The following is a 17,437-nucleotide window of genomic DNA, read 5'->3' on the forward strand; positions in this document are numbered from 1 at the left end:
ACTGACTCGATGGACGTGAGTCTGAGTGAACTCCAGGAGATGGTGATGGACAGGGAGGCTTGGAGTGCTGCAATTCATGGGGTCGCAAAGAGTCGAACATGACTGAGCGACTGAACTGAACTAAAACTGAACAGTGATTTTATTCCTAGTTTTTTAAGGAATCTCCATACCGTCTTCCATAGTGGCTGTATCAATTTACATTCCCACCAACAGTGCAAGAGTGTTCCCTTTTCTCCACACCCTCTCCAGCATTTATTGTTTGTAGACTTTTTGATAAGGGACATTCTGACCAGTGTGAGGTGATAGCTCATTGTAGTTTTGATTTTTAATAATGAGTAATGTTGAGCATCTTTTCATGTGTTTGTTAGCCATCTGTATGTCTTCTTTGGAGAAATGTCTGTTTAGGTCTTTTTCCCACTTTTTGATTGGGTTGTTTGTTTTTCTGGCATTCAGTTGTATGAACTGCTTGTATATTTTGGAAATTAATCCTTTGTCAGTTGTTTCATTTGCTATTATTTTATCCCTCTCTGAGGGGTGTCTTTTCACCTTGCTTATAGTTTCCTTTGCTGTGCAAAAGCTTTTAAGTTTAATCAGGTCCCACTTGTTTACCTTTGTTTTTATTTCCATTACTCTAGGAGGTGGGTCATAGAGGGTCTTGCTTTCATTTATGTCATCGAGTGTTCTGCCTATGTTCTCCTCTAAGAGTTTTATAGTTTCTGGTCTTACATTTAGGTCTTTAATCCACTTTGAGTTTATCTTTGTGTATGGTGTTAGGAAGTGTCCTAATTTCATTTTTTTACATGTAGCTGTCCAGTTTTCCCACCACCATTTATTGAAGAAGCTGTCTTTGCCCCATTGTATATTCTTGCCTCCTTTGTCAAAAAAAAAGGTACCCATAGGTGCATGGGTTTATTTCTGGGCTTTCTATCTTGTTCCATTGGTCTGTATTTCTGTTTTTGTGCCAGTACCATACTGTCTTGATGACAGTAGTATAATGTGAATTCAGGAAGATTGATTCCTCCAGCTCCCTTCTTCTTTCTCAAGACTGCTTTGGCTGTTTGGGGTCTTTTGTATTTCCATATGAATTGTGAAATTTTCCTTCTAGTTCTGTGGAAAATGCCATTGGTAATTTGATAGGGATTGCATCAAATGTGTAGATTGCATTTGGTAGTATAGTCATTTTCACAATATTGATTCTTCCTACCCTGGAACATGGAATATCTCTCCAATTGTTTATGTCATCTTTGATTTCCTTCATTACTGTCTTATAATTTTCTGTGTACAGTTCTTTCATCTCCTTATGTAAGTTTATTACTAGATATTTAATTCTTTTTGTTGCAACGGTGAATGGGATTGATTCCTTAATTTCTTTCTGACTTTTCATTGTTAATATATAGGAATGCAAGTGATTTCTGTGTATTGATTTTGTATCCTGAAACTTTGCTAAATTCACTGATTAGCTCTAGTAATTTTCTGATACTATCTTTAGGGTTTTCTATGTACAGTATCATGTCATCTCCAAACAGTGAGAGCTTAACTTCTTTTCCGCTCTGGATTCCTTTTCTCTTTCTTCTCTGATTGCTGTAGCTAGGACTTCCAGAACTATGTTGAATAACAGTGGTGAAAGTGGACACCTTTGTCTTGTTCCTGATCTTAGAGGGAATGCTTTCAGTTTTGCACCATTGAGAATAATGTTTGCTGTGAGCTTATCATATGTGACCTTTACTATGTTGAGATAGGTTCCTTCCATGCCCATTTTTTGAAGTTTTAATCATAAATAGGTGAATTTTGTCAAAGGCTTTTTCTGCATCTATTGAGACGATATGGTTTTTACCTTTCAATTTGTTAATATGGTGTATCGTGTTGATTTCTGTATACTGAAGAATCCTTGCATCCCTAGAATAAACCCAACTTGATCATGGTGTATGAGCTTTTTGATATGTTGCTGAATTCTGTCTGCTAAAATTTTGTTGAGGATTTTTGCATCTATGTTCACCAGTGATATTGGCTTGAAGTTTTCTTTTTTGTGTGTTGTCTTTGTCCGGTTTTGGTATCAGGGTGATGGTGGCCTCGTAGAATGAATTTGGAAGTGTTCCTTCCTCTGCAATTTTTTGAAAGAGTTTTAGAAGGATGGGCATTAGCTCTTCTCTAAATAACAGAATTCTCCTGTGAAGCCATCTGGTCCTGGGCTTTTGCTTTTTGCGAGATTTTTGGTCACAGCTTCAATTTCAGTGCCTGTAATTGGGTTGTTGTTAATTTCTATTTCTACCTGGTTTAGTGTTAGAAGATTGAACTTTTCTAAGAATATGCCCATTTCTTCCAGGTTATCTATTTTATTGCCATACAGTTGTTCATAATAGTCTCTTATAATCATTTGTATTTCTGCATTGTCTACTGTAACCTCTCCTTTTTCACTTCTAATTTTGTTGATTTATCTCTTTTTTCTTAATGAGTCTGGCTAAAGGTTTGTCTATCTTGCTTGCCTTCTCAAAGAACCAGCTTTTAGTTTTATTAATCTTTACTATTGTTTCTTTCATTTCTTTTTCAATTGTTTCTGCTCTGCCCTTTATTTCTTTCCTTGTGCTAATTTTGGAGGTTTTTTTGTTTTTCTTCTTTTTCCAGTTGTTTTAGGTATTATAGTTAGGTTGTCTATTCGATGTTTTTCTGTTTTTTGAAGTCAGATTGTATTGCTATAAACTTCCCTCTTAGAACTGCTTTTGCTGCATCCCATAGGTTTTCAGTTCTCGTGTTTTCATTGTCATTTCTAGAAATTTTTTAATTTCCCCTTTGATTTCTGCAGTAACCTGTTCGTTATTTAGAAACATATTGTTTAATCACCATGTGCCTGTGTTTTTTACAGTTTTTTTCTTGTAATTGATATCTGTTCTCATGGCATTGTGGCCAGAAAAGATGCTTGATATGATTTCAATTTTCTTAAATTTACTGAGGTTTGATTTGTGACCCAAGATGTGGTCTATCCTGGAGAATGTTCCATGTGCACTTGAAAAGAAGGTGTATTCTTCTGCTTTTGGATGGAACGTCCTGAAGATATCAATGAGAACCATCTCATCTAATGTATCATTTTAAGACTTGTGTTTCCTTATTTTCTGTTTTGATGATCTGTCCATTGGTGTGAGTGGGGTGTTAAAGTCTCCTACTATTATTGTGTTACTGTCAATTTCTCCTTTTATGTCTGTTAGTGTTCATCTTATATATTAAGGTGCTCCTATGTTGGGTGCAAAGATATTTACAATTGTTATGGCTTCCTCTTGGATTGACCCCTTGATCATTACATAGTGTCCTTCCTTATCTCTTGTAATCTTATTTTAAGGTCTATTTTGCCTGATATGAGGATTGCTACTCCAGCTTTCTTTCACTTCCCATTGCATGGAATATATTTTTTCATCCTCTCACTTTCAGTCTATATGTGTCTTGAGGTCTGAAGTGGGTTTCTTGTAGACAGCATATAAATGGGTCTTCTTTTTGCATCCATTCAGCCAGTCTCTTTTGTTTGGAGCATTTAATCCACTTACATTTAAAGTAATTATTGATATGTATGTTTCTACTGCCATTTTCTAACTGTTTGGGGTTGATTTTGTAGATCTTTTTTCTTCTGTTGTATTTCTCGACTATATAAGTCCATTTAACATTTGTTGTAAAGCTGGTTTGGTGGTACTGAATTCTATTAACTTTTGCTTGTCTGAAAAACTTTTGATTTCTCCATCAATTTTGAATGAGATCCTTGCTGGATACAGTAATCTTCGTTGTAGATTTTCCCCTTTCATTACTTCAAATATATCCTGCCATTCCCTTCTGGCTGGCAGAGTTTCTGCTGAAAGATCAGCTGTTAAGCGTATGTGGTTTCCCTTCTATGTTACTTGTTGCTTCTCCCTTGATGCTTTTAATAGTCTTTCTTTGTGTTTAATCTTTGTTAGTTTGATTAGCGTGTGTCTTGGCATGTTTCTCCTTGGATTTATCCTGTAAGGGACTCTTTGCACCTCTTGGACTTGATTGGCTATTTCCTTTTTCACGTTGGGGAAATTTTTAACTATAATCTCTTCAAAAATTTCTCTTACCCTTTCTTTTTCTCTTCTTCTTCTGGGAGCCATGTAATTTGAATGTTGGTGCATTTGATATAGTCCCAGAGATCTCTGAGACTATTATCAGCTCTTTTCATTCTTTTTACTTTATTCTGCTCTTCAGAAGTTATTTCCACCATTTTATCTTCCAGCTCACTGATTTCTTCTCTTGACTCTTCAGAGTCCCTTGGACTGCAAGGAGATCCAACCAGTCCATTCTAAAGGAGATCAACCCTGGGATTTCTTTGGAAGGAATGATGCTAAAGCTGAAACGCCAGTACTTTGGCCACCTCATGCGAAGAGCTGACTCATTGGAAAAGACTCTGATGCTGGGAGGGATTGGGGGCAGGAGGAGAAGGGGACGACAGAGGATGAGATGGCTGGATGGCATCACTGATTCAATGGACATGAGTCTGAGTGAACTCCGGGAGTTGGTGATGGACAGGGAGGCCTGGTGTGCTGCGATTCATGGGGTTGCAAAGAGTCAGACACGACTGAGTGACTGAACTGAACTGAGTATTTTTAATTTCAGTAATTGTGTTGTTTATCTCTGTATGCTTATTCTTTAATTCTTTCAGGTCTTTGTTAATTGATTCTTGCATTTTCTCCATTTTGTTTTCAAGGTTTTTGATCATCTTTATTATCATTATGCTGAATTCTTTTAAGGTAATTTTCCTATTTCCTCTTCATCTATTTGGACTTCTGTGTTTCTACTTTGTTCCTTCATTTGTCCAATAATTCTCTGCCCTTTTTTTTTTTTTTAATGTTACTGTGTTTGAGGTCACCTTTTCCAAGGCTTCAAGGAAAGTTGAATCCTTTCCTTGAAGAATGTTGAATTCTTTCTTCATTTTGATTTCTGCCCTCCTAAGGTTGATCCAGTGGTTTTAATGAGCTTCATATAGGGTAAGATTTGTACCGAGTTTTTGTTTGTTTTCCCTCTGATGGGCAGTGCTGAGTGAAGTGGTACTCCTGTCTGCTGATGATTAGGTTTGTATTTTTGTTTTGTTTATTGTTCAGATGAGGTGTCCTGCACAGGGTGCTACTGGTGGTTGGGCAATGCCAGGTCTTGTATTCAAGGGGCTTCCTTTGTGTGAGTTCTCACTATTTGATATCTCCTAGGGTTAGTTCTCTGGTAGTCTAGGGTCTTGGAATTGGTGCTCCCACTCCAAAGGCTCAGGGTTTGATCTCTGGGCAGGAATGAAGATTCTACAAGTGGTTTGCTATGACATTAAGGAAGAGTAAAACAAATATCCAAAAACAAGAAACCAAAGATGAACCCCAGAAAAATGGCAGTTACAGAATCAAGCAAATAATAATTAAAATAATGGAATATACACATATACATAAGCACCCATGAGCAAAGTGAAAACAGTCCAACAAAAATAAAGTACAGTAGATTGATCTGGTAAACAAAGGAAATAAAAAATTATATTTACCAGTTAAGAACAAAACTAACCTAATCACAAACTGGAAAACAAAACTAAAGCAAGGTGCCAAGTGGAGAATAAAGCAATGAAAACAAAACTAACAAACATGTTGAGAGGAAAGGAAAGAAAGAATAGATAGGCAATGTTAAATAGAGGTAGATGAAGATTTATATACATTAAAGGTTAACTGCAAGGGAAAAAGAACAGTAGGAAAGGCAAACAAAGGAATGAAGGTAGAAAAAAATAATAGGTTTTAAAAAATTAAAATAATAAAAAAGAGAAAAGAGGAAAAAAACAGAAAAAGAAAGAAAAAAGTAAAACTCCACAGACCTGCAAAAGCCCAATGTAGAGGCAAAGGTTTATAACAATAGAAACTGACTGGATATACACATATACATATACACCCATAAGCAAAATCAGAACAGTCCAACAAAAATTAAGTATAATAGACTGACCCAGCAAACAAAGGAAACCAAAAATTATATCTACCAGAACAAAACTAATTAAAACACAAACTGGAATACAAAACTAATACAAGGTGCCAACTGGGGAATAAAGCAATGAAAATAAAACTAACAAATATGTTGAGAGGAAAGGAGATAAAGAAAAGAAAGAATAGATATGCAAAGTTAAACAGAGGTAGATAAAGAAGATTTATATACATTAAAGATTAACTGCAAGGGGGAAAGAACACTAGGAAAAGCAAACAAAGGAATAGATGTAGAAAAAAATAATAGGTTTAAAAAATCAAAATTATAAAAAGAGAAAAGAAGAGGAAAACTCCACAGAACTGCAAAGGCCCAACGTTGAGGCAGAGGTTTATGACAACAATAAAATATGTGACTGAGGAAGAAAGAAAAAAAAAAAAAAGCTCAAAAGCTTAATTGGATTTCTTAGTGCCAAAAAATCAACAACTACAACAGAGGTGGGGGGGGGGGCGCGGGGGGAGGAGGGGGGAGAAAAAGAATCTGCAGAACAAGTCAAAAAATAAGAATAATAAATGTTTTTCTTGAGTCACTGCTGTCAGAGTCCTTTCCCATGCTGGGATTCACAGTCCACCTTACCTCCCTAGGATGCCCTCCAACACTGTACTGATCTCTGGACCTGCTGCAGGGGCTGCTCAGATTCTAATCTGGTTCTATTCCTGTGTGTTATTGCCTCCAATGTCCACAGCTATCAGAGCTAGTGTGTTTTCTTTTGTGGGAGCCCTCAATGGCCCTTTATATATTCTATAGACACAGAGTCTGCTTAGTAGATCACGTAGATTTAATCTGCAGCTTGTCAGCTGGTAGGAAGGTTTTGAGTCTTCTTCCTTAGCCACACTGCCCCTGGGATTCAATTGTGGTTTTATTTCCACCTCTACATGTTGGTCGTCCACTGGGGTTTAGCTCCTGAAGCTTCCCTGGAGGGCTTGGGTTTGTCACTGTGAGGGCCAGGTGTGGAAGTGGTGCAACTGCTTGGGTTGCAGGGGTGCTGGCAGCACCAGGTACTCAGGAGGATTGGTGGCTAGGGTAGTAGGAAATATAGTGTTCTAGAAGGGCATGACAACCAGTATTGGCCAATACACTCCAGTATTCTTGCCTGGAGAACCCCATCTCTGACAGAGAATCTTGGCAGGCCACAGTCTACAGGGTTGCAAACAGTCAGACAGGACGGAAGTGACACTGCATGCCTAAATACCAGACTTTTTTTTTTTTGGCCTGTGGCAGCTCTGCCCCAGTGAGGGTTGAGCATGAAGGTGGAGCAGCTGCTTGGCTTGCAGGGACCCTGGTAGCGCCAAGTGTGCAGGGACACAGACTGCCTCCATGTCAGGAGTTATGGCCCTACCAGTCTTTTTTCGAGCCTCTCGTAGCTGGCCATCAGGCCTCTCTGGCCAGTCTTTCTCCATAGCTCTGCCTGTTCAGGCACTTAGAGGGATCCCTTTTCTGGGGTCCTTCTCTGTTGTTCGGCACATCAAGCACATAGAGAGGACCCCCTGATGGGTCCTACTCTGTATTTCAGTGCATCAGGCATTTGATGGGCCAGCCTCTCTACTGTTCAGCTGCCGATGCTGGCATGTGGAGAGAGGCCATGGTGATGGCTCCATCCTCTATGTGTGACTCAGGAGTATCACCTTGCTTCCATGGCTGCCTGGCTTTCCTCCACAGGCATTTCCCACCACAATCTCTTCCCTCACATCCCCTCAATCTGTCTTTCTGGAGACAACAGCAGCCCTCGCCCTGGGATTGCACCACAATCCCAAACTCCAGCTCCCAGCCACTGCCCCTTCCAGGAGACCCATGTTCCTGCCCGGCATCTGTATGGCTTTAGCAAGGACTATCTGATTCCCATTCCATTTAGCTGCCACAGATCAGCTGTTTCACTCTCAGCCTTAAACACTTCTCCTCTGACTCAGACAACTGCCCTGCTGTGGGGATTGGACCCCTGTTTCAGTTCCCTCACCTGCCAAAGGTAGGTCCAGTCCTACTAACACTCCTGTTTTTCCCCCTAGTTCCTTCGTTCTACCGAGTTTAGCGTGGTTCTATATGTTCTTTTCCACTGGTCAGGTACTCCTGTTCACTCTCAGCTGGTGTTCTGCATGCACTTCTGTGTCTGAAGGTGTATTCCTGATGTATCCATGGAGAGAGATGTATTCCACATCCACCTACTCCTCTGCCACCTTGTTCTAAATTTTACTTTTGCAACTGATTCAACACTGTTTCCAGGAACAATCTTACACATTTCCTTGTCCTCCTGTAGATGGGTGTGTGTCTGTGTGTCTGAGTTAGTCACTCAGTCGTGTCTGATTCTTTGCAACCCCATAGACTGTAGCCCTCCAGACTACTGTGTCCTTGGGATTCTCCAGGCAAGAATATTGGAGTGGGTAGCCATTCCCTTCTCCAGCAGATCTTCCTGCTCCAGGGATTGAACCCTGGTCTCCTGCATTGCAGGAAGGTTCCTTAACCATCTGAGCCACCAGGGAAGTCCATAAATGTGTATTCACCAGCAAAAAATCACCATAAGCAAAATGGAAAGACTAGCAACAAATCAGAAGGAATTTACAATAATTACACAGAATTAGTATCCAGGGATATTAATATTAAATACATTAAATAAAGATGTATATTCACAACAATGGATAAGAGCTCCCATTAGTCCAATGTTCACACATTCTGTGAAGAACTTTTGCTTATAGGTTTTCAGAAAGTCTTTATATGTTATTTATTTAATATATATTTATGCAAGTACATAAAAATGTCTATTGTGTACACATAAAATCACATGTGCATTGCCTGATCAATTTCTGTTCACATTTGAGCATTTAAAAATCTGTATCTATGACAAAAACAAACTTGTAAAATTCTTTTTTTAAGGCCCATGTGTAGTATTTTTTTATCACTAGACCATTTTTTATAGCAGTGTCAGTTTTACATAGAAATTGATTGTAAAGTACAAAGAGTTCCTTTATATCCTCCACCCTCCATCTTCAGACAGTGTCCCCTATATTTACACTTCTAAATTATTGAAATATAGGGCTTCCCTGGTGGCTCAGGGGTAAGAGTCTGCCTGCCAATGCAAGAGATGTAAGAGATGCGGGTTCAATCCCTGGGTAGAGAAGATCCCCTGGAGAAGGAAAGGCACCCCACTCCAATATTCTTGCCTGGGAAATCCCATGGACAGAACAGTCTGGCGGATTACAGTCCATGTGGTCGTTTAGAATCAGACACGCCTTAGTGGCTAAACAACTCACAACAACAGTCAACAATTACTGTGGTATATTTGTTACCTTTGATGCACTAACATTGATATATTTATTATTATTACTATTATTAAAGCCCACAGTTCCCTATTGCAAAATTCAGACTTAACTCTTTTTCTTTTGCAGGCTTAAGTTGAAGAAAGGAGGGAAAACCAGTAGGCCATTGAGGTATGTCCTAAATCAAATCCCTTATAATTATGCAGTGGAGGTGACAAATAGATTCAATGGATTAAATCTGGTAGACACAGAACCTATGGACAGAGGTTCATAACACTGCACAGGAGGTGGTGACCAAAACTATCCCAAAGGGGAAAAAAATGCAAGAAGGCAAAGTGGTTATCTGAAGAGGCTTTACAAATAGCTGAGAAAAAAAGAGAAGCAAAAAGCAAGGGAGAAAGGGAAAGATATACCCAACTGAATACAGAGTTCCAGACAATAGCAAGGAGCGATAAGACAGCCTTCTTAAGTGAACAATGCAAAGAAATAGAGAAGAAAAAACAGAATGGGAAAGACTAAAAATCTCTTCAAGAAAATTAGAGCTATCAAGGAAACATTTCATGTAAGGATGGGAATGATAAAGGGAAGAAACAGTAAGGACCTAACAGAAACAGAAGCGGAAGATATTAAGAAGAGGTGGCAAGAATACACAGAACTATACAAAAAAGTCTGAATGACCCAGATAACCATGATAGTGTGATCATCACCTAGAGCCAGACATCCTGGAGTGTAAAGTTAAGTGGGCCTTAGGAAGCATTACTATGAACAAAGCTAGTGGAGGTGATGGAATTCCAGTTGAGCTATTTCAAATCCTAACAGATGATGCTGTGAAAGTGCTGCACTCAATATGCCAGCAAGTTTGGAAAACTTAGCAGTGGCCACAGGACTGGAAAAGGTCAGTTTTCATTCCAATCCCAAAGTAGGGCAATGCCAAAGATTGTTCAAACTACCATATAATTGCACACATTTCACATATTAGCAAGACTATGCTCAAAATTCTCCAAGCAAGGCTTCAGCAGTAAATGAACTAAGAATTTCCAGATGTACAAGCTGGGTTCAGAAAACACAGAGGAACCAGAGATCAAATTGTCAACATATAGTGGATCACGGATAAACCAAGGAAGTTTTAGAAAACCATCTACTTCTGCTTCACTGACTACATGAAAGCCTTTGACTGTGTGGATCACAACACACTGTGGAAAATTCTTAGAGATAGGAATACCAGACCACCTTACCTGTCTCCTGAGAAACCTGTACACAGGTCAAGAAGCAACAGTTAGAACTGGACATGGAACAACAGACTGGTTCAAAATTGGGAAGGAAGCATGACAATGATGTATATTGTCACCCTGATTATTTACTACATAGAGTATACCATTTGAAATCCTGGGCTGGATGAATTAAAAGGTGGAACCAAGATTGCCTGGAGAAATATCAACAACCTCAGATATGCAGATGATATCACTCTAATGGCAAAAGGTGAAGAGGAACTAAAGAATCTCTTGATGAGGGTGAAAGACAAGGGTGAAAAAGCTGGCTTAAAACTCAACATTCAGGAGGCTTCCCTGGTGGCTCAGTGATAAAGAATCCACCTGCCAATGCAGGAGACACTGGTTCAATCCTTCATCCAGGAGGGTACCACGTGCCTCAGAGAAGCTAAGCCCATGCACCGCAACTACTAAGCCTGTGTTCTAGAGCCCAGGAGCTTCAACCACTGAAGCCCATGTGCCCTAGAGTCTGTGTTCCACAAGAAAAGCCACCATAATGAGAAGCCCATGCACCACAACTAGAAAGTAGTCCTCATTTGCCTCAACTAAAGAAAAGCCCACGCAGCAACAAAGACCCCGCACAGCCAAAAAATTAATAAGTAAAAGCAGGGCCTGAAAGCAACATCTGTACACCCATGTTAACACTGACATCATTCACAACAGCTAAAATGGGTAAACAGCCCAAGTGTCCATCAATGGATGAATGGATAAGCAATATGGGATGTATATATACAATTGAATATGATCCAACCTTAAAACAAAGGAAATTCTGACATTTGCTATAACATGGATAAACCTTGAGGTTTATCACTGTGTTCAGTGAAATAAGGCAGTCACATAAGGACAAATACTGTACCATTTCACTTGCATGTTACCTAATGTGGAAAGTAGAGAGGTGGTAACCAGAGGCTGGTGGAAGGGGCCTTGGGGCATTTAATGGGTACAGAAGTTTAGTTTTGCAAGACGATAAGAGCTATTGAGATGTATGGTGGTAATATATTCATACTGTTATGAATATACTTAACACACTGGAATTGTTGTTGTTCCATCACTAAGTCATGTCCAACTCTTTGCAATCCCATGGACTGCAGCATGCAAAGCTTCCCTGTCCTCCACTATCTCCTGGAATTTGCTAAAATTCATGTCCATTCAGTCAGTGATGCTATCTAACCATCTCATCCTCTGTCGCCTCCTTTTCTTCTTGCCCTCAGTCTTTACCAGCATCAGGGTCTTTTCCAGTGAGTCGGCTCTTCGCATCAGGTGACCATAGTATTGGAGCTTCAGTTTCAGCATCAGTCTTTCCAATGAATATTCAGAATTGATTTCCTTTAGGATTGATTGGTGTGATCTCCTTGCAATCCAAAAGACTCTCAAGAGTCTTCACCAGCATCACAATTTGAAAGCATCAGCTCTTCCACACTCAGACTTAAAATAGTTAGGGAGGTACATTTTATATTATATGTATGTTAGCACAGTTTTTACACATAAAAAAGTAAGAGGCCTATACACTATTTATTTTTTACTTCAGTCTTATGAAGAATCTTAGAAACAGTGAAAGTGAAGTCGCTCAGTCGTATCCGACTCTTTGCAACCCCATGGACTGTAGCCTACCAGGCTTCTCTGTCCATGAGATTTTCCAGGCAAGAATACTGGAGTGGGTTACCATTTCCTTCTCCAGGGGATCTTCCCGACCCAGGGATCAAACCCGGGTCTCCCGCATTGGAGGCAGGCGCTTTAACCTCTGAGCCACCAGGGAAGCCCAGCAGGTGTAATACCTATTTTAGTCAAAATTCTCTTGATTGCAAGAGACAAAATGCAACTACAGCAGAAAAGAAACTTAGGAAACAGAATTTGAGTGTAGCTACCTTAGGGAAAAGTGGGTCCAGACTTCAAATGACACTAGGGACTTTCCTTAGAGTCACATCTCTGCTTCATTCTTGTTAATGATTTTACTTATTTATTTGGCTTTGCTGGGTCATCATTCCTGCGTGGGTTTTTCTCTAGCTGCAGTGAGTGGGGGCTACTCTCTAGTTTCAGTGTGTGGGCTTCTTACTGCAGTAGCTTCTCTTGTTGTGGCTTACTAGCTCTAGAGCACAGGCTCAATAGTTGTGCCACATGGGCTTAGCTGCTCCATGACTTGTGGGATCTTCCAGGATGAGGGATCTAACCCGTGTTTCCTGCATTGGCAGGCAGATTCTTTAGCACTAAGACACCAGGGAAGCCCTCTGCTTCATTTTAAGTTTTAGAACTCTCCAACCTGGCTGATGGCTGGGTTATCCCTGCAAGGAGGGGAGATGGATAAGAGCAGCTCTGTCCTGAGTGAGGTCACTTCTCAGCACCTGTTTATATGGTTTTGGTAAATACACTTCTTGAGTCACCTGCCCAAAACCTGGGCAGTCACTCGCCACTGGGATAGAATACAGCTGCAGCTAGGCAGGCCAGAGTGCTGCCCAAAGGTTAAGTAGAGTGTGCCAGTATTCCAGGCCCCAGAACAGGATGAATGGACTGGACACACACTGCAAGACTCCACAACCCCATTTTAATTTACAGATAGGAAACTAGAGCTCAAAAAAGTTTTATTTGTCAAAAACTATGCAATAGTAAAATGACTAATAATCCAAATGAGATACACTTTTTGTGATCTTTTCAGACCCTCAATCTTTCCAGCTTTAGTTTGTGACAAATCCCAGGACTTTGAGGTATCCGAATAAATTAGCTGACTTATACAGGGATGAAAACAGCATAATTAACAGTAGTATAACAGAGAGCACTTCATGTCTAGGGAGATGGAGGAGTTTACGCCCAATCCTGCCACCTGGTGGGACTGTGGTCTCAAAATAGCTTAGAGCGCTAAATAGATAGATGTAGGAGACACAATCACCTGTCACCAGCACAGCACTGACTGAGCCAGAGCAGGTGGTTTCTCATTGCTTCCATCAGGAAAGCTCTCAACAAGGCAAAAGAGTGACATATAACACCCACACTCAGCCATGAGTCAAAGATGGGACCTGATGTTCAGTTCAGTTCAGTCTCTCAGTTGTGTTCTAGCCTTTGTGACCCCATGGACTGCAGCACACCAGGCTTCCCTGTCCATCACCAACTCCAGGAGCTTGCTCAAACTCATGTCCATCGAGTCGGTGATGTCATCTAACCATCTCATCCTCTACCATCCCTTTTTTCTCCTGTCTTCAGTCTTTCCCAGTATCAGTCCCTTTTTCAATGAGTCAATTCTTCACATCAGGTGGCCAAAGAATTGGAGCTTCAGCTTCAGTCCTTCGAATGAATATTCAGGACTGATTTCCTTTAGGATGGACTGCTTTGATCTTCTTGCAGTCCAAGGGACTCTCAAGAATCTTCTCCAACACTATAGTTCAAAAGCATCAATTCTTTGGTGCTCAGCTCTCTTTATGGCCCAATTCTCACATCCATACAAGACTACTAGAAAAACCATAGCTTTGACTGTACGGACCATTGTTGGCAAAGTAATGTCTCTGATGCTTTTTTAATGTCTCTGCTGTCTAGGTTGGTCATAGCTTTTCCTCCAGGGAAGAAACGTTTTAATTTCATGGCTGCAGTCACCAACTGCAGTGATTTTGGAGCCCAAGAAAATAAAGTCTGTCACTATTCCTACTGTTTCCCCATCTATTTGCCATGAAGTGATGAGATCAGATGCCATGATATTAGTTTTTTGAATGTTGAGTTTTAAGCCAGCTTTTTCACTCTCCTCTTTCACTTTCATCAACAGGCTCTTTAGTTCCTCTACACTTTATGCCATGAGGATGGTGTTATCTGCATATTTGAGTTTATTGACATTTACCCCAGGAATCTTGATTCCAGCTTGTGCTTCATCTAGCCTGGCATTTCGCATGATGTACTCACCATGTAAGTTAAATAAGCAGGGTGACAATATACACCCTTGACGTACTCCTTTCCCAATGTGGAACCAGTCTGCTGTTCCATGTCCAATTCTAAAAGTGCTTCTTGACTTGCATACAGGTTTCACAGGAGGCAGATAAAGTGGTCTGGTATTCTCATCTCTTTAAAATTTTCCACAGTTTGTTGTGATCCATACAGTCAAAGGCTTTAGCGTAGTCAATGAAGCAGATGTTTTTCTGAAATTCTCTTGTTTTTTCTATGTTAGCAATTTGATCTCTGGTTCTTCTGCCTTTTCTAAATCCAGTTTGAACACCTGGAAGTTCACGGTTCACATACTGCTGAAGCCTGTCTTGGAGAATTTTTAGTATTACTTTGCTAGCATGTGAGATGAGTGCAATTGTGTGGTCGTTTGAACATTCTTTGGCATTGCCCTCCCTTGGGATTAGAATGAAAACTGACCCTTTCCAGTCCTGTGGCCACTGCTGAGTTTTCCAAATTTGCTGCCGTATTGAGTCCAGCACTTTCACAGCATCATCTTTTAGGATTTGAAATAGCTCTACTGGGATTCCATCACCTCCACTAGCTTTGTTTGGAGTGATGCTTTCTAAGGCACATTTGACTTCACATTCCAGGATGTCTGGCTCTAGGTGAGTGATCACACCATCATGATTATCCGGGTCCTGAAGATCTTTTTTGTACGGTTCTTCTGTGTATTCTTGCCACCTCTTCTTAATATCTTCTGCTTCTGTTAGGTCCATAACATTTCTGTCCTTTATCGAGCCCATCTTTGCATGAAATGTTCCCTTGGTATCTCTGATTTTCTTGAAAAGATCTCTAGTCATTCCCATTCTATTGTTTCCCTCTATTTCTTTGCATTGATCACTTAGGAAGGCTTCTCATCTCTTCTTGCTATTTTTTGGAACTCTGCATTCAGATGGACACATCTTTCCTTTTCTCCTTTGCCCTTCACTTCTCTTTTCTCAGCTATTTGTAAGGTCTCCTCAGACAACCATTTTGCCTTTTTGTATTTAGCAAGGAAATTAAGACAGGACAGCACCAGACGTGGGATGTGGGATCTGGGGGCCTAGCTGTGACATCTCTGGTAATACTACCTTATATTCAGTGGGGATGTGGATTCAGCATCTGATGGGTTCCCACCTTGAATTGTCTATGGCCCTACCCAGACCCTCCTCTTCAGAAGGTGGAGGGTAGGTGTGGGTGAACCTTCTTATATATGTCTCATCTCTTTTTTCTTGAAAGTTATGCTCTTGGCATGACTAATCTCTAAGTATCCTATGCTTGTTTAAAAAACTATTTATTTCTGGCTGGGCTGCATCTTTGCTGCTGCTTGAATTTTTCTCTAGTTGCAGCAAGTGGGGGCTACTCTCTAGTTGCGATGTGTGGGCTTCTCATTTTCAGTTGCTTCTCTTGTTATGGTTCCCAAGGTCTTTAACACAGGCTCAGTAGTTGTGACACACAGGTTTTGCTCCATGGCAGGTGGAATCTTCCAGGATCAGGGATCAAACACTTGTTTCCTGCATTGGCAGACAGATTCTTCACCGTAAGAAACCAGGAAAGCCCTATCCTTCTCTTTTAAAACTCAGAGGATTAGGGGAGTCCCCAGATTAGTTTGTAAAAGAAACAGACTATTTTCCTCTGTACAGACCCCAGGTCCCACGCAGGTGAGTTAAGTTCTGGGCAGAGTATGAACTCGTACCATCACTACCAACTGCTTTTTCTCTGTGACAAGTGTATCTGCATCATGACAGGTTGGAAAGTGGTGTGAGTTCAGACTGTTTGGAAAATACCTCGTTGGCAAGGAAACTAGAGTTTACAGTTCCTAATAATCACACTCACACATATTAATTCATCAAACTGTTTACTCAGTATATATATATATGGGTACAGATGTTTTCCTTTCAAATGCAGCACTGAGGAAGTATCAGCAGCAGGCGTGATTTGACACAGCCATGTTCTGATCTTTGGATGCCCCAAGTCAGGGCAGAGCCTGCTCCTCAACAAGGGGCAGCAGCCTGGCTTCATCCTCAACCACTGACCCCACCCTCACACCAGAGCACATGGTCCTGACTGTAGACATCGCCATCACTGGATACACTCTGCTTTCTATTAATCTGTTATACCCAGGAGGACAAAATATACGATTTGCTTTTGCACTCAGAGCTGTCTGGTGACGTCATGGTTTGGGGACATATCCATACCACTTTGGATGGCTGCAGTGATGGCATCTCTGGTTTCATTGTTTCCTTCACATAGTCTCTAACAAGCACGTGAAAGTTAATCCACTTTGCACATCTTTTTGTGAGTCTGAGCTTCATGTGTTTTTTAATGAACAATTTAAATGAGAGTAGTGCTTTAATTGCGGAGAAGGCGATGACACCCCACTCCAGTACTCTTGCCTGGAAAATACCATGGATGGAGGAGCCTGGTGAGCTGTAGTCCATGCGGTCGCAAAGAGTCAGACACAACTGAGTCAGACACAACTGAGCGACTTCACTTTCACTTTTCACTCTCATGCATTGGAGAAGGAAATGGCAACCCACTCCAGTGTTCTTGCCTGGAGAATCCCAGGGACGGGGGAGCCTGGTGGGCCACTGTCTATGGGGTCATACAGAGTCGGACACGACTGAAGCGAGTTAGCAGCAGCAGCAGCAGTGCTTTAATTGAGACCCTCAGTTTACAAACATCACCTCATTGTGTCTCTCTCCTTTTCATCTCACCAGTGACTGCTTCACAGCTACATTATCTTTGCTGGGCATCTTTAATGATTTGGGGGCTTCCCAGGTGGCTCACGGGTAAAAAATCCACCTGCCAATGCAGGAGACATGGGTTTTATCCCTGTGTGGGGAAGATGCCCTGGAGGAGGAAATGGAAACATACTCCAGTGTTCTTGCCTGGATAATCCCATGAACAGAAGAGCCTGGAGGGCTACAGTCCATGAGGTCACAAAGAGTCGGACACAAAGGAGCAACTGAGCACACATACACAAATATTTAAATATAATGATGTAGGTATTCAGGCATTAAATAAATT

Source organism: Ovis canadensis, chromosome 17, assembly GCF_042477335.2.
Source record: "Ovis canadensis isolate MfBH-ARS-UI-01 breed Bighorn chromosome 17, ARS-UI_OviCan_v2, whole genome shotgun sequence".
NCBI classification, from domain to species: domain Eukaryota; kingdom Metazoa; phylum Chordata; class Mammalia; order Artiodactyla; family Bovidae; genus Ovis; species Ovis canadensis.